Source organism: Octopus bimaculoides, chromosome 9 (assembly GCF_046866305.1).
Source record: "Octopus bimaculoides isolate indiv1 chromosome 9, ASM4686630v1, whole genome shotgun sequence".
Taxonomy (NCBI): Eukaryota; Metazoa; Mollusca; class Cephalopoda; order Octopoda; family Octopodidae; genus Octopus; species Octopus bimaculoides.
In genome coordinates, this window is record NC_142936.1 from 42,030,348 (window position 1) to 42,050,494 (window position 20,147).

Sequence of the window (20,147 nt, forward strand, 5' to 3'; positions counted from 1 at the left end):
ATACATACATATGCATTGTAAGATCAGAGGACTCACACTCAATGGTAAGGACATAAACAATACATGTAGATAATAAAGCGTTATTGGCAGACAGTAATGAGAAATGTGAAAAGAAGCGAAGTGACAAGAAAGGCCTAAATATGAATGTAAATAAGATAAAGACAATTATCATTAAGACAGAAGAAAAGATAGCAGATATAAAGGTAGACGGATAAATGCTTGAACAAGTAAAAGAAACTTCAAGTATTTAAGACAAATAATAAATCAAAGGGGTTGTTGTATAACTCGAAGAATAAATAAGGCTAAGATTGTAAAATGAAAAAAATCTCAAATGACATAACACTACACCTAAAACTGAGGCTAGTTACAGGTTATGTTATGCCAATTGTTCTCTACGAGGAAGGAAGTTGGACGATGTCGACAGCAATGGAGAGGAAACTGGCATTCTGTCGATAAGTGTTCCAGTTGATCCGATCAACGGTAAAGCTTGCTCGTGAAATTAACATGCAAGAGGCTGATCACTCCACAGGTACGCATACGCTTAATGTAGAGATTCAAAGAAATTCAGTGAGACACAGAATGGCCGTTTGGAATACAAGTAATACTCATTTTTGCCAGTTGAGTGGGCTGGAGCAACATGAAAGAAAATTTCTTGCTCAAGAACACAACGTGCCGCCGGGTATCGAACTCACGATCTTATGATCATGAGCCGAATACCCTAACCACTTGGCCATACACCTTCACTGGAGAAGAATTTAGATACTTTTGAGATGCGAATCTTTCGCAGATCGGGCACAGTAGGCTGAAGAGACATCCGATTCGGCAATGACACCCCAGCCTCGCGCCATTTCTGCTGTACCAGTCAGTCTTTGCAACACTTGTCTGTGTTCGGATTGTCCTTGCACAGGGGCCATCCTTTGCGCCACATGGGCTCAACTCTCCTCACCACTTCATCTAACCCTCCTCCCCTCTCCTCTCTTCCTCTCACACCTACTTCCTCCCACCCACCTCTCCTCTCTTGCTCCGACTCCTACTTCTTCTCTTCACTCCTACCCACCCTTAACCCTCTCCCTTCAACCACCATACCACACAATACCACATTACATCACACCACCACGTACACACTAGCACTGACCACTTCCCAGCCCCACACCATCATCCACACACCTACACGTGCACACACGCACACGTCAAGGTCACCATCCCTCTTCCACACGCACATACATGCTCTCTTATACACACGCACGCGCACCTTCGTTTTGGGATCATCACTACTTTATTATCTCCCTTTCTTCCTCGCTCTCCTCTGTGACTCCTCTGATCCGGCATTCGCCATGGTAGATCGCTAGCCACTACACATTCTTTATTTTCTGTTCTTGTTTCTTTCTGTGGAAGAGCGCAGGCTCGAAACGTTAAAGACTTTTTCACTTCTCTAATACATCTGGGTTTTTTTTGTGAATTCTCCCTATATATATATATATATATATATATATATATATATATATATATATATATATAACAAAGAGGTACAGGTGTCAATTCATTACATCCGTTTCAAGTGGCTTTATTTAATTGATTAATGAAAATATTACATCAATAATGGAAACCAAAATATTTACATTGTTTCCTTTTGTTACAACTGTAGCAGAATCAGTTTAGAAAATAATGCATACCTTCTTAAGGCTACTATAATTTAGAGAGTAGCAGAGGGAACAGTGGGTAGAAGACTTTACGTAGTATGCAGTCTTCAACCATTTAGAATTAAATCCATTGGGAGTTGTCAACTGTATTCTAGTTAACGGTAATAAATCAATTAATGTCAGACAATCTACTAGACTCCCAATGTACTGGGACCATATATCTAGCTTTATCTACATAAAAGAGCAGGTTGCAAGGTTGGTAGTAAGAAAATGTTTGATGGGGAAAGGGTGATAACTGGAAGAAAGAAGGATAGGAGTGGCCAATACTTATTTAGATTATCAAATAAAGGTGTATATAATGAAAAACCAAAAGAGATAAGTAATATAAAGAAAGTACCTTTATAAAAAGTACATGTTTGAATGACCTAGAGCGGATATCTTCCTTTAGCTGGGTTGCGTTGTCTACATACACGACAGGAATATTGGGTACAAATACCGCTACACGAAGTCTTGATATTCAATATTCAAATAATATTGTTGAGATGTGCAGGTTATACCGAACTAGCAAGGTGCTTCAATATATATATATATATATATATATATATATATATATATATATATATATATATATATATATATATATATATATATATATATATATATATAAAGTGTAGTATATTGCCACTTAAGTGTGGCTGACCCCTAGGGGTGGATGTTACTGTTGCTTTTAGCCCCAGGAGGACATCTCCTCCAGCTGGCTTATCGACACACGACTGTGTCCTGTTTGCCAAGGGAAGTTATCCCTCTCACCTCGATCAGCAGCACGAACGTATCCGGATTTCAGGGTTATTTCCCTTCGTCGGCGTTCGACAGCTGATGACCTTGGTGAGAGAGACAAAAACCTGGCAAACTTATATCTTCTTTTCCAGTGAAATTCTTCACTGATATTGAAAAGGTGAAAACAAGCAATGTTAATTCTCTAAATGAAGTATTAACAGTAACTGCACGATAAAGTGTAGTATATTGCCACTTAAGTGTGGCTGACCCCTAGGGGTGGATGTTACTGTTGCTTTTAGCCCCAGGAGGACATCTCCTCCAGCTGGCTTATCGACACACGACTGTGTCCTGTTTGCCAAGGGAAGTTATCCCTCTCACCTCGATCAGCAGCACGAACGTATCCGGATTTCAGGGTTATTTCCCTTCGTCGGCGTTCGACAGCTGATGACCTTGGTGAGAGAGACAAAAACCTGGCAAACTTATATCTTCTTTTCCAGTGAAATTCTTCACTGATATTGAAAAGGTGAAAACAAGCAATGTTAATTCTCTAAATGAAGTATTAACAGTAACTGCACGATAAAGTGTAGTATATTGCCACTTAAGTGTGGCTGACCCCTAGGGGTGGATGTTACTGTTGCTTTTAGCCCCAGGAGGACATCTCCTCCAGCTGGCTTATCGACACACGACTGTGTCCTGTTTGCCAAGGGAAGTTATCCCTCTCACCTCGATCAGCAGCACGAACGTATCCGGATTTCAGGGTTATTTCCCTTCGTCGGCGTTCGACAGCTGATGACCTTGGTGAGAGAGACAAAAACCTGGCAAACTTATATCTTCTTTTCCAGTGAAATTCTTCACTGATATTGAAAAGGTGAAAACAAGCAATGTTAATTCTCTAAATGAAGTATTAACAGTAACTGCACGATAAAGTGTAGTATATTGCCACTTAAGTGTGGCTGACCCCTAGGGGTGGATGTTACTGTTGCTTTTAGCCCCAGGAGGACATCTCCTCCAGCTGGCTTATCGACACACGACTGTGTCCTGTTTGCCAAGGGAAGTTATCCCTCTCACCTCGATCAGTAGCACGAACGTATCCGGATTTCAGGGTTATTTCCCTTCGTCGGCGTTCGACAGCTGATGACCTTGGTGAGAGAGACAAAAACCTGGCAAACTTATATCTTCCTTTCCAGTGAAATTCTTCACTGATATTGAAAAGGTGAAAACAAGCAATGTTAATTCTCTAAATGAAGTATTAACAGTAACTGCACGATAAAGTGTAGTATATTGCCACTTAAGTGTGGCTGACCCCTAGGGGTGGATGTTACTGTTGCTTTTAGCCCCAGGAGGACATCTCCTCCAGCTGGCTTATCGACACACGACTGTGTCCTGTTTGCCAAGGGAAGTCATCCCTCTCACCTCGATCAGCAGCACGAACGTATCCGGATTTCAGGGTTATTTCCCTTCGTCGGCGTTCGACAGCTGATGACCTTGGTGAGAGAGACAAAAACCTGGCAAACTTATATCTTCTTTTCCAGTGAAATTCTTCACTGATATTGAAAAGGTGAAAACAAGCAATGTTAATTCTCTAAATGAAGTATTAACAGTAACTGCACGATAAAGTGTAGTATATTGCCGCTTAAGTGTGGCTGACCCCTAGGGGTGGATGTTACTGTTGCTTTTAGCCCCAGGAGGACATCTCCTCCAGCTGGCTTATCGACACACGACTGTGTCCTGTTTGCCAAGGGAAGTTATCCCTCTCACCTCGATCAGCAGCACGAACGTATCCGGATTTCAGGGTTATTTCCCTTCGTCGGCGTTCGACAGCTGATGACCTTGGTGAGAGAGACAAAAACCTGGCAAACTTATATCTTCTTTTCCAGTGAAATTCTTCACTGATATTGAAAAGGTGAAAACAAGCAATGTTAATTCTCTAAATGAAGTATTAACAGTAACTGCACGATAAAGTGTAGTATATTGCCACTTAAGTGTGGCTGACCCCTAGGGGTGGATGTTACTGTTGCTTTTAGCCCCAGGAGGACATCTCCTCCAGCTGGCTTATCGACACACGACTGTGTCCTGTTTGCCAAGGGAAGTTATCCCTCTCACCTCGATCAGCAGCACGAACGTATCCGGATTTCAGGGTTATTTCCCTTCGTCGGCGTTCGACAGCTGATGACCCTAGGGGTCAGCCACACTTAAGTGGCAATATACTACACTTTATCGTGCAGTTACTGTTAATACTTCATTTAGAGAATTAACATTGCTTGTTTTCACCTTTTCAATATCAGTGAAGAATTTCACTGGAAAAGAAGATATAAGTTTGCCAGGTTTTTGTCTCTCTCACCAAGGTCATCAGCTGTCGAACGCCGACGAAGGGAAATAACCCTGAAATCCGGATACGTTCGTGCTGCTGATCGAGGTGAGAGGGATGACTTCCATTGGCAAACAGGACACAGTCGTGTGTCGATAAGCCAGCTGGAGGAGATGTCCTCCTGGGGCTAAAAGCAACAGTAACATCCACCCCTAGGGGTCAGCCACACTTAAGTGGCAATATACTACACTTTATCGTGCAGTTACTGTTAATACTTCATTTAGAGAATTAACATTGCTATATATATATATATATATATATATATAAAGAGAGAGAGAGAGAGAGAGAGAGAGAGAGAGATGTATATATATATGTGTGTGTATAATGTATACATACATGCATGCATGCATGCATACATACATATACCACCGTCGCTGTCTTCACGTTTTATACCTCCGCAAGTATTGTCGCCACTACCTGTAGCACGATGACCACCACCACCAATACAATACCATCGTCACCACCACCACTTCTGTCAACTATAGTACTATCATAAAAAAGAACTGAGACATTGGTGCAATATGATGTGATTCATTTTTATTGATTCGGAATGCAGTAGTGACATTTCAGCTCTTTAAGGAACATGGTTAACACAAACCAAAGGAGGTGGGGGGACTCTAACTTGGGCACTCAGTCAGCCAGAAAAAAACAGCCAAATCTCCCTTGTATCATAACTGACTACTTTAAGGAATGAAAAGAATACATTAGATAATGTAGTTTTACATGTTCGGACAGCAGATGGAATGGTCATGACTGGAAGGCCTTTGATCATATATCTGCTTAACGAAGCCTAGTTGTTGAGCAACAACATTGTTAGTCAGTTAATACAAGAACTGTGATGAGTTACGAAGAGAGCCTCTACAAGTTTGTAGAATCTACTAACAATAGCAGCGAAATCTCCCTCAAATCATATCTGTACTGCCTTAGAAATTGGAAAGGCACATCAGATTATGTAGTCTTATGAAAGAAACGGAATGATCAGAGTCAGATTTTTTTTTTTTTTTTTTTTTTGATAAGAGGTCAACCAAATCAACTCCAGAGCTCATTCTGAATCTGGTAGATATTCTATCGGTCTCTTTCGGCCGGAACTGTTAAGTTGTCTATGGTTTGTAGAAAGTGTATGTATGCATGTATGTATATACGTATGTATGGATGGAAGCATGTACACTTTACAGGTACTACTAAAGCAGCACGGTCCCGAACGTGCAGTCGCGCGTCCGAGCTAGCTAGTCGTGAGTGGTCGATCCTAACCCTAACCCTAAACACGTATTCATTTGCACACGCGGGTTAGGGATAGGGTTAGGGTTAGGGTTAGGGTTAGGGTTAGGGTTAGGGACAGGGTTAGGGTAAGGGTTAGGGTTAGGGATAGGGTTAGGATGAGGATCGACCACTCAAGACTAGCTAGCGCGGACGCGCGACTGCGCGACTGCGCGTTCGGGACCGTGCTGCTTTAGTAGTACCCACTTTACAATTACTGTAGACCAAATTTGAAAATGGATTAATGTGTACTGTTTGGGGATAAAAGAATCAAAGGTCCTTCCCAAAGTATAAGCTCACAAGGCCGATTTCGCAGATTCTGTGATGGTTGCACTCGTATCCTGATATATATATATATATATATATATATATATATATATATATATATATATATATATATATATATATATATATATATATATATATATATATATATATATATAGAACTCTCAAAGGAAGTCTCGTGCAACCACGTGGAAATCATGAGAGGAGAGATGAACGAGCTGGCAGCCGTAAAAAGGGGTGTAACGGCCACGCACAGGAGAACGCTACTCGAAACGGTACAGCATGGTTCTCGAAAAGTGAGCTTTGTAATTTGCAGTTACGAACATTCACTATTTGTCCTATAAGAGTGAAATACAACACATGGCGACGAAGATAAGATACGAACTCGCGCGGGGAAACTCCTCCGAGCGAGACCGGATCTGTCGACAGTTGGTTGCTAAACGGGAGCAACAATAAGAGTGCATATAACACGGGTTTTTACAAGTGCTTTGTAAATAATAGAAGCATAGATATGAAAGTGGATACTGGGGCAGCTTGTTCGATAGTCCCGTTATCATTTGCTTCACAGTTAGATATCCCAATTGAATCATGCCACAATAGATAAACCACTTTTAATGGTTCAGATCTAAAAGTTGTTGGATCTGTAGTAACGCCGTGCGCATGCGTAGTCTCACGCATGCGTGGAATTAAACAAGCAAGCTTTCCCGCTTAATTCTATCTCTTTCTCGGTCGGCCGACCATGAGCATGGATGTGTCAAGCAGTGTCTCCAACATTCCAACTCTGGAGACAGTCTCTTTACGTGTTTAGCTGTCACTCTCCATCTTTCGGACTTACACTCGACAGCTCGCTTACATCTACATAACAACGTCCCAACAACTATACTCACACACACAGAAGCTGTAACAACAAGAGCTAAAGATGTATATATTTACCACCTGAATAAATGTTGAAAAGGAAAGTCAGGTGTACATCTAATGATGTATAACCAACTTTCCTATAGATCTATCGAGTAACATTTAATCTCAGCAACACCGACAAGTCACGAAAATTTATAGTAGTAGACAGCCCATACTTGTTTAGGCTGACTGGAAAAGATATCATTAAAGATAGCTCGTTTTATGTCAATTTGAACATGGATCTGTTCCCATAGGTTAAGGGTTTTGTGGTCCGAGTTAACTGCTCTAATGCGTGATTAGATCAGCGAGACGTGTTCCAGTACATTTGGAAAAAGGAGTTAAAAATGAATTGAAGAGGTTGGAAATGATGGGTATCATCACACCGTCGGATTACTCTGGAATCTGGATTATTGTGGAATGGCTGAGAAAAAAGAAGGATCTTTTCGCATGTGTGTCGATTACAAGGCTCATTTAAATGCACGTATTGACACTTATTCTTTTTCTTTCTATACCATCAATTGACACCATTTTCTCTGGTATGTCAGGTGCAAAATTTTTCTTCAATCTCGATTTAAAGCATGCGTATTGGCAAATATATTTAACGGAGAAAGCAAGGCGTATTTGCGCTATTAATACAATCAATGGTCTCAACCCGGTTAACAGACTTCATATGGAACTTAGAATTCGAGTAGCATATTTCAGAACTGCATGGAAGCTTTACTAAAAGGGTTCGAAGGAGTCAGGGTATACCAAAATGATATTCTAATCTATGCTAGTAGTGAAGCAAAATTGAGGAGCAGAGAAAATACGGTAGTTGCAGGGCTAACCAAGGCGCAAGTATTTCGACAGGATGTAAAGAGCCAAAACGTCTCGAGGCGGAATAATGTGATGGTTGCATTGAGTTGTTGATTTGGTATCCTGATATTTATATAGAACTCTCAAAGGAAGTCTCGTGCAACCACGTGGAAATCATGAGAAGAGAGATGAACGAACTGGCAGACATAAAAAGGAGCATTACTGCTACTCACAGGAGAACGCTACTAGAATCAGTATAGCGTGGTTCTCGAAAAGTGAGCTGTATAACTTGCAGTTACGAGCATTCACTATTTGTCCTACAAGAGTGAAATACAACAGATTCTGTAGCGTATAAATCCCTGCCCTGGATGGGACGCTAGTCTGTTTCAGGATCACTAAAGTTTGCTAGCTGAGTGGACTGAAGAAACATGAAATGAGGTATTTTGCTCAAGAACATAACGCCTCACTTAGTCCAGGAATCGAAACCACAATGTTACGATCATCAATTTCACCCTAATCACTATGCCACACGCCTCCACGATCGGTATAAGCATACAGTATTTGAAAATGTATAAATATTTAAATAGATTTGAAATGTATAAATATCTAAATAGATTTGAAATTGCCGAGAGATGTCTAGACTTTGTAAAATAAAATACTAGATTTTAAATTCTACTAAATACCTTGCGGGGATAAAAAGCATTTGGAAATCGATATAAAGAAATAAAGAAATGAATTAGACGCAGATTTATGTTTTATGAATTTATTGACTGACGTCAGCATCCGCAAAGTAAAATTAATTGCTTTTATTGTTTATTTTTAATACTTTAAAAGAGTTTTCATTCTGCTTTGCTTTTCAGTCTTCTGTATGTGCAATTCCCTGTAGCAGCTGAGTGCATTTTCAGCTTTTCTTCTGATTTATATCTATCAATGTCTGTCTATTATTATAGCTATATCTATTTGCTTAGCTTTCTTTCTTTCTTTCTTTCTTTCTTTCTTTCTTTCTTTCTTTCTCTCTCTCTCTCTCTCTCTCTCTCTCTCTCTTTCTGTATATATATATATATATATATATATATATAGGTCAAGCATTACACGTGCTTGACCCAACAGAATTTGGGGTCGAACTCGAATGAGTCTTGACTATAATTTCGTAACCTCGCTGCACATTAGAAATATCGACTTTTTTCAATTTTTTAATTTCCATTAACTTTCTCAAAGTTGGTTAGAATTGCATATACTTTGTTAAAATATTCATTGTATTATAACTTTTATTTTCATATAAGTTTTGTAGCATAATAATTAATAATTATAATTATAAGAAGAGCACCCAGAGAGCGCAAACCTCCGCCAATGTTTCTTTATTTTGGCACTACGGCCACAACACAGAGGGGACACTACAAAGACAGACATAACACCACAGTAGGGACAAAAACATAAAACGAATGAAAATGAGATGTTATATAAAAATGAGAAATGATATGGTTGCATGGGCCCCACTCCCATGCAGTATCATTTGAAAGTTTATATAAACTATTTACAATCGTTGTATTATCTTATTGTTTTTTTCTTAGTCACGTTTTTTTCCTCTTTTTAAAATGAAACATTTAAATTTTTTTCCTCTTTCTTCAATAAAACAATTTTACTTACTTTTTCCTTTTTAATATCTCATGAAAGGTTCTAAATCTGTTAGCTCCACTACTGGTGGCAATTCATCGAACTCCACCAACACTTCTGGCGGGTCAATCCTGTCTCCACACGTCTTTTAGTCTGTTGTAGGTATCCTTGTCAACCACGATGGCCTTCACATTCTCGGAATACACATCCGTGGGTAACTTTACTCTTATAATATGTTTAAACTTTAATACTTTCTTTTCAGTTTCTTTGCTTTTGGCCCCCCCCCCCCCCCCACAAGCAGGCAGTTCCATTTTACTGTTTATGTATCACACAGTTCATTATTCTTTTTTTCCCATCATTTATTATTAATCACGACAATTGGTTCGACACATCAAGCATCTAAAGTTTGAACATTTTGCTGATCCCTTTTTCTGTAAAACAGGAAATTTTTTCCATTTAAATTTCCTGTCTTTTAAGATTACCACGTTGAGGTGATTGTTGGTTTTTATAGGGGAAAGGCCACCACTGATTTTTAACGGTTATTTTCAATACTTTTCTCGCTGGATTACGTGTTCGTTTCTCTTTTTGTCTTCTGCAGTTTTATTTTTGATCTTCTATATATATGAAGATTTTTCCTCCGTCTGGCTGGTTTTCTCTCTAAAAAAAACAGTAAGTTACGTTGTGGAACAGTCATTTTAACGAGTTGTTTTTATTTAGTTATCACACGACGAGATACATCTGCACCACCGGATGCTCCTGAACCAGTTGTTGAGTGTCCCACGAAAGGAATCGATGCTAGATGTGTCGAAACAATTATCGTGATTAATAATAAATTCTATTATTTTCTATAAGTATTACATTTATTTCTAATAATATTTTTTAACATTTTTCTATCTTGATATAAGTATTTTTATATAAATTCATTTGTTATTTATTGTTGATTGATATATATACATTCATTTTATTATTATTATTGTTGTTGTATTTTGACCTGAAGATTAGCTATATTTTTGAATAGAATTGATTTTCGATCGATTTAATCGATTTGATTACATTTTATTTTCTATTTGAAAATTTGGTTATGAAACACGTGTAGTCGTTTTATTATTTTATGATTATTACTTTGTAATTTATTATAGTTCTTTTTAGTGTATTTACTTATTAATTTTTTCTATATGTGACTGTGGATTTTCATGGATGAGTTCATGAACTTTGATTCTTTTCTCTAAATTATATATTTATATATTATATACTGTGAAACTTAATTTAATTTTAGATTGAATTTAATTGAGTTTTTACCTGTAAATTTGGATTTTTATCCCCAATATATATATATATATATATATATATATATATATATATATATATTTACGCATCATTTATTGTTACATTAATACAAAAGGTGCTCATGCAATACAAGCAGAGTAAATTTAATATGAAACGACGTATAATACAAGTAAAATAGATCTTCATCAGAAATTTAACATTTAGGTTCATTTTTTAACATAAGAGCATATTCTTGTTGCCGTGTTGTCACGATATGTTTCTTAATCTGTCGCACCGGGTTCAATATGTAGCTGTGATAACGGTTATGAGTCAAGAGCGAACTCCATCAAGAACCAAATTTGCTCTAACTTTTCGCGCCAAAATGAGCAGTGTTTGTAAACTCTGTTCATAGAAAATTCTAATCATGCCGCCGGCTATCACGTGAACAAAAGTTGTTGATTAGACGGAAAATGTGTTTTCATACCTGATCATCTTGTTTTTCCGAGATGCCAAACGTGGCGTCGAATCCAATTGTTATAACTTTAACATCGATGTCGTATTTGGTGATAAAAATAGAAACTAACATTTTGATGTAAGTCACCAAGTGCAATTATGTCATCAGAAGCATTAACCAAAGTTAGTTTTTAAAATTTTATTAATAAAAATTTATAGATTTTCAATATACAATATTTTCAGTTTCGGGATAGAAACCCTTTTAAAGCCAAATTTCAAAAAGATATTTTCTGACCCAAGTTTTTCCATTGGATTTGCAGTAAACTGGTAGGTAAAGCTTGCTGAACCGTCTAAAAGCATGTTAATCAATAGATCGCTATATCAACGTGGGCGATTCGAAACTTCCAGCAGCATTTACCTCCATTGTTAGACCATCATTAGCCACTTTCAATGCAAGTTGCGATTTTCTTTCATCGTCAAGTCATATTAGGTATTTGTTTCCCCAATCATGTTTCGACGATATTATCAATATAAACTCATCTTCAATGATTTTTGCATTTTTATTCCACTGGATATCTGGCTTTGCACCATCGTCTGCACTTCCATTTTCGCTTACAATCTTAACGTTATTGATTCAAAATGGTTTTCAAACCTGTAGAATAATCCAGAATTAAAAAAAAATGTTTCTCCTTCAGTTTCGTTTTCTTTGGACGACTACAGACTAACAACATTCTCTATTTTTAGTCATTTGACTAGAAGTATTGTGTTTTTTATTGCAATCTTCAATCCAAATTGGCAAAATAAGTTCCACTTCAATAATCACAATACTTCTGTTCCCTGTTCGGAAATTCGGTAATAAAGCAATGCTTATATCTATGTCCTTTAAAATTTTCTTTTTCTGAATAATATTACACCCAATTCATTTACCGAAAGGCCTGGTCAATGTCTACTTTAGATTTAGTAGCACAACTTTTATGCTCGCAAATTATTGCACAATTTTATTTTAATTCGGTAACTTAACTCTTCTTTTTACCCCTTTTATCATTTCTACAAGCGATACTCACTCGTTTAGAATTCATGAGAATAAACAAGCGCATGATGCCAAATCAAAATCTGGAAGGCACAAGCATGGACAGCCTGTCACAAACTAAAGAAGATCTGGAACTCCAGATTGTCCAGGCAAATCAAAATCAAGCTGTATGTTGCAACTGTTGAATCAGTACTATTATATGACAGTAAAACATGAACACTGACAAACAAATTATCAAATGGGCTAAATGGATGCTACACAAAGATACTACGAATTGCCCTAAATGTGAAATAGCTGCAACATATGACAAATTAATACCTTTATGGAGAACTGTCGAAAGTTAGCGAGAAAATCAAGCAAAGACGGTAGTGATTATCTGGTCACTGCGTGCGTCACCTTGACTTGGAAGCATCCAAATCAGTCTTGCGGAGCCCACTCCATGCTGATGCAAGAAATGGATAACGTCGTCACACTTTCATCGACAACTTGATTGCAGACACTGGCTTGGAATGTATCAGGAACCTCGAAGCAGTAATGATAGACCGTGAAGTGTGGCGAGTGGAGTTTGTTGCTGCGGCCCGAGTTAGAACCCGGCCATAATAATAATAATAATAATAATAATAATAATAATAATAATAATAATAATAATAATAATTAGCATAAACTGTGGCATTTTCCAGGGTGACTCGCTCTTACCACTAATTTTCTGCATAGCACTGATACCACTCTCAAGTGAACTGAATAGAACAGGGTATGGCTATAAAATTGACAACAAGAAAATAAGCCATCTATTTTATATGGATGATTTAAAGCTATATGGCAATGATGAAGAGCTTCAGGGACTATTACATACTGTGAAAGGATTCAGTGATGATATCGGGATGGAGTTTGGCCTTGAAAAGTGTGCCAAAGCCACTTTTAAGAAAGGGAAACTAGTAAAGTCATGTTCAATAGAATTAGATGTCGAAACAGTAATAAAAGAACTTGAGCAGGAACAAACATATAAATACCTAGGAATAAATGAAGGCTCTGGTATCCAGCATGCAAGCATGAAAGAGAAGGTTAGGAAGGAATGTTATAGAAGAGTTCGAGCAGTTCTGAAGTCTGAGCTGAATGCTTATAATAAGGTGTTAGCCATAAATTCCTTAGCAGTCCCAGTTGTTCTTTATAGCTTCAATGTGCTTAACTGGAATACCAGTGAAATAGTCAGAATTGATAGAAAAATCCGCAAGCTACTGACTTGTAATAAGATGCACCATCCAAAGGCAGACGTGGATCGTCTTTACCTTCCCAGAGCTCAGGGAGGTCGAGGCTTGATCCAGCTTGAACTTACGTACAAAACCACCACAATCGGACTGGCCAAATTACCTTGAAACAACCAACGATTGGATGCTGAAACTTGTTGAAAAACATGAAAGACCGAAAAGACTTCACTCTATTCTGAAAGAGAGCAAAAAATTCGCTACCGAACTCTTAGATACCCACCAGCTTGATCAGGTTGAAGGAAATGCGCCAACTGCTGCTGCAAAGAAAATAAAATTAATTGCAAAGACAAAAGCACATGAAAAATTAGCTAGCAGATGGGAACAGAAACCTCTGCATGGCAAGTATGTGGCTCGTAGCAAACAAGCTGATGTCGACCAGAAACGCACGCATCAGTGGTTACGAAGTTCAGGGCTAAAAGCAGAGAGTGAAGGTTTCATATTGGCTGCTCAAGACCAAAGCTTATTAACCCGGAACTACCAAGCCAATGTGATAAAAAATGGAGTTGACCCAAAATGCCGATTTTGTAACGATGCGATTGAAACTATAGACCACCTAATCTCAGGGTGTAGAGTGTTAGCACCTGTAGAATATAAAGCAAGACATGACAGAGTTGGCCAGTATTTACACTGGACAATATGTCAGCATTATAAAATCAAAAGCGCTGACAAATGGTATAAACACCATCCTGAAGCTGTGACTGAGGGAGAAAATGTATCGATTCTCTGGGACTTCCCCGTACATACCGACAAGACTATAAAAGCTAATAAACCGAATATTATCATAAAAGATCAGACAAAGAAGACGTGTTTATTAATTGACATGAGTATTCCCTCTGATCATAATATAGCGGCGAAAGAATTTGACAAGATCAGTAAATATAAAGACTTGCTAATAGAAATTGAAAAAATGTGGCACCTCAAGGCGACTACCATACCAGTGATTGTAGGATCTCTAGGAATGATAAAAAAAAAAAGGTACTGAAATCTATTTGAAAATGATACCAGGCTTACCAGCTCTACAGGAGGTGCAAAAAATCGTGCTAACTGGAACGACTCATGTACTAAGAAGAGCATTATCGCTGTGAAAACAACATCCATTCATGATTTTTTTTTTCTTAAATACATGTTTTACCTATGAATTTGCGTGTGTAAATTGGGAATGTATACAACGTTTCTCTGCCCTAGGTGTACGGAAAACACTCGGCGAGAAATGGGAAAAAATTTGAAGAAAGAAGAAAAAAAAACATAATAATAATAATAATAAATGATGTCAAGAGAAGACAAAAACACACACGCAGACAGACACACACACTCACTCAGTCACACACATATATATGTATATATATACATATATACATATATATATATATATATATATATATATATATATATATATATATATATATATATATATATATATATATATATATATATATATATATATATATATATATTCAGACTGGAACGAACACGACACAATGAAGTAGAGAAATTTGAAAAGACAACACGAAACCGGTTATTTCTCAAAATACAATGTTTATATACCAAAAAGATTTTCTAACATTTTTCTAACATTTTTCTAACATTTTTCTGACATAATTTAAATATATACTTTAACCAAGTAACACAAGCCTTCCGTAGTTTTTTCACTCTTATTATCTTTATATATATATATATATATATATATATTATTATTATTAAAAAATAGGGTAAAAAAAACATATATTAATTAATATCGATTAATTACCAGGAAGCTAGCACATTTAAAGAATCAAAGAGATTCAGAAACAGTATCTGCAATCTCAGGGGATTAAAGTACATTTTTATATATGACGTTGACCACTAACGTGGACATTCAATGTGCTAGAAATAGATCACATCTTGTGTCTAATAAGACCTAAATTGTTCTCAACATGAAATATAGCGTGATACCAAAACGTAAGCGGGCAAGACATTTAAAATCACCGAAAAAATTATTATTAAACAGGGACCGGTTTCAAAATTTAACAATCTTACCGACTGTCTATTTCTCTTCAGCCTGATTTGTAATGCAACCATAATCATCAGAACCCCCATACAAAGTTGCCCACCGCCATAGGTGCGCGTGTATATGGTTCTGCTAATTACAGCTTAATGGTAAAATTCAAAAGTCTTCGTTTTGGCGCGCTAATTCCAGGAATATGTCCGCAGAGAATATTTACTGCGTCGCATTATCACGCTATATTTCATGTTGAGAACAATTTAGGTCTTATTAGACACAAGATGTGATCTATTTCTAGCACATTGAATGTCCACGTTAGTGGTCAACGTCATATATAAAAATGTACTTTAATCCCCTGAGATTGCAGATACTGTTTCTGAATCTCTTTGATTCATTAAATGTGCTAGCTTCCTGGTAATTAATCGATATTAATTAATATATGATTTTTTACCCTATTTTTTAATAATATATTAACCCTTACCGAGTTCTCATACTGGATATATGCGACGCAGTAAATATTTTCTGCAGACATATTCCTGGAATTAGCGCGCCAAAACGAAGACTTTAGAATTTTATCATTAAGCTGTAATTAGCAGAACCATATACACGCGCACCTATGGCGGTGGGTAACTTTGTATGGGGTTCTGATGATTATGGTTGCATTACAAATCAGGCTGAAGAGAAATAGACAGTCGGTAAGATTGTTAAATTTTGAAACCGGTCCCTGTTTAATAATAATTTTTTCGGTGATTTTAAATGTCTTGCCCGCTTACGTTTTGGTATCACGCTATATTTCATGTTGAGAACAATTTAGGTTTTATTAGACACAAGATGTGATCTATTTCTAGCACATTGAATGTCCACGTTAGTGGTCAACGTCATATATATATATATATATATATATATATATATATATATATATATATATATATATATATATATATAATATTCTTTTACTCTTTTACTTGTTTCAGTCATTTGACTGCGGCCATGCTGGAGCACCGCCTTTATAGTCGAGGAAATCGACCCCAGAGCTTATTCTTTGTAAGCCTAGTACTTATTCTATCGGTCTGTTTTGCCGAGCCACTAAGTTATGGGGACGTAAACACACAAGCATCGGTTGTCAAGCGATGCTGGGGGGACAAACAGACACACAAACACACACACACATGCATACATACATACATATATATATATATATACGACGGGCTTCTTCCAGTTTCCGTCTACCAAATCCACTTACAAGGCTTTGGTCGGCCCGAGGCTATAGTAGAAGACACTTGCCCAAGATGCCACGCAGTGGGACTGAACCCGGGACAACATATATATATTCTATACTATAAATTGGACATGGGCGATCGTTGTATTCTTTCTTGTCTTGAGGTTCACAGCCAAACAGCAGGGTGGATTCGCGTGAAAAATGGCACACATGTGGTGACGGATGCATAGATTGGAATGCGGTTTGTATTTTTTTTTCCTAGCCCCCATAGTTACCGAGAAAATCGATTAAAACCTTTTCTAATGGAATTCCTCTCTTTGTTCCGCCATTAAAACAACCAGTTGCTCAAACAGCCGGCATATACCATTTCGCTAGCAACAAGGGGAGTACAGGATGACAGTCAGCCAAAGCTTTCGCTATGTTGTCTCTCTTCTTTCACCTTTTTGTGGGGTTAATAATCTTAAGCTTTAGTTACAGTTTCTCATTCAAACTACATAATAGTCATAATTGTCGGATTAAGACAGTAAGCTGTTTTGTGGTAGAATTGGCTGCTATTTCTACCAGGTTTAGCTACCATGTAGAGGTCTGAACTTAATTTTCATTCACATATTTGCATTTCAAAAATTTAACATAATCTTTTCCATAAATCAACTATTGTAAACACGTACACACGCGCAAACACGAACGTGCGCGCGCGTGCACACCCACCCACACATGCACACACACACACATTCACACACACACATACACATACGTCCATTTCATATATCTTCTTTCAATTTCTGCTCTCTGCAAAAAAATTTTTTTCAGATACAACTGCTTACAAAAATTGGAATTAATGTATAATTTCTTTCTATGTTCATAATTAAATCAATGTTTTAATGATTAGACAGAGTTCCAATAGAAACAGACTACGTACAACTTCGTTCTTCACGACTCCTGAAGGTGTTTCTTGACAAGAGGGGTGAGGAGTCAGGAAATTTTCATACAGCTGGAGGCTCCAATCGAAACAGGGGACCCGAAATGATAAAGTTGAGAAACGCTGTTACAGATTATGCCTAACCGAAAACGATCACAACCACATTATCCAAACAGACCGGGTGAAACCGGGCTTAGCTGCTTATATAATATATATATATATGTATGTATGTATGTATGTATGTATGTATGCATGTGTGTATGTATGTATGTATGCATGTATGTATGTATGTATGTATTATGTATATATGTGCGTGTGTGTGTTTGTGTGTTTGTATGAGTGTGTGTGAGAGTGTATGTGTATGCGTGTGTCTGTGTGTACGAAAATGAGCACTGGAGAAGGTTGAGGTTTATGGTAAACAAAATATTTATTCTTTTCGTAAACGCAGGAAAATGCTCTCGTTACTACAAGCGACAAAACATCGAGAGAATTTGAATGTTATTGTTTTTAGTGCGGTTGTAACAGCAAAGTGTGGTTAGTTGGTGGTGCTGTTGTTGCTGTCGTCGTTCGTCATTGTTTAGCTGTTGTCAGTTTGGGTCAGCAGCTGTCCGCATCAGTTCGCCATTTTTCTGCTGTCTCACTGTCAAAGTAACTAAGATGTGCTGAATTTATAATGTTGGATAGGCTCAGAGAGAAAGGTGCAGAAAGATGGAATTGTTATTGGAACCAGTTCTAGGACAAGTCGTGATTGGTTAGATTTTGAGAGTAATATTTTAGCGAATCGCAACATCGGGTGATTACTGAATATTCCCGATACATATTTATGTTGAATGTTGTCCAATGACACTAGTTAATCGAGATGTGGTGCAAAGCTGAAAGAAAATGGCATCCTTGGTCCTAGATTTCCTTTTTTATTTTCGTAATAAAGGTAAATCTAAGAATTTAGAAGATAATTACCCTAATAACATGGTTTGTCCTAGTAAAACTGTTTGGTTGATAATTCCATATGGTAAGCAGATCAAATCCAACCTCCCTTACCAGTTTCGGGAAGCTATAGATGAGAATTTCTCAAAAAATATAGATACCATTCCATTATCAATTCATACCGGATTAGAATAAGATTTTCAAACACCAAAAACCTTTCATCTCTTCGCATAATAATAAGTTGTTAAATACAAACCCACTTAATGAAAATAATATTGACATTATTAACACTAACCATTCTTTGAACAATAATAACCCCAATATTAGTATTTCTGATATAAATTCGAGTTGCATTCGTTTCCTTAGCAGTAATTCTAAGACTAAATACTCTGTTTATCAATGTAAAATTACTTCCAGTTCTGATGTCTTCTTTTACATAAGTAGTTCTTCTTCTCAGTTGTCGAAAAGAGTATCTAACCATTACTCTACATTTAGACATATCAATAAACGCAACAATACTGGGCTTAAAAAATTAATTTGGTCTCTAAAGGAACGTAATAAACAATTTGATTTGGAATGGAATATTCTATCTAGATCCTTTCCATATGAAAAATGGTAAATCGTTTTGCCCGCTCTGTAACGAAGAACAATATTTCATTTTGTTCTCGGAGAATTCTCTTGTAAACACGTTTAAAAAATGCGTTTATCGTTGCAAAGATTGGCAAAATCATATCTTTAATTCCTATAAGTAATTTCTACCAATCTATATAATTCGACCTTTAACTGTCTTCTTACATTTCATTGTCACTACATATATCTATTTCCACGCTTTCAAGCTTTATTCCCATTCATTTATCGCATTATATTGCTCAGCTCTTTCTGTAAATTTCTTTCTTTCCCCTCCTTCTTTTTCTCTAAATTGCCTTTGACAATAGATTGTCAAATCTATTAATGATTTTTAAAAAAATAACTTGCCAGCGTTCCCCTTCGTCATATACGCGGTAATCACATTCGGTTAGATTGGCTTATTGATGTATTTGTTTCCCTTTTTCCCTGACGAGGTGATTGCATTGTTTTACATCATTTTATTCGCTCCGGAATAATATCAACATTTTCTTCGAAACATATGTCGGAAGTATAAAGATTTGAATAACACATGCATTTAACTCCATTTCTTAATTTATCTATGATATACTAAAACATTTCACTTAACCCTGGAATTTCTACCTTTATAAGTAGGCTGTAACATCCTTGGTACTTATGTGAATTTTTGCTACTCTGGTAACTATTTTTTTTCCGTGTTATTTGTACGCATTGAAAAAATACACATACATTTATATATATATATATATATATATATATATATATATATATATATATATATATATATATATATATATATATACATATATATATATATACATACATACATACATATATGCATACATATATGTAAT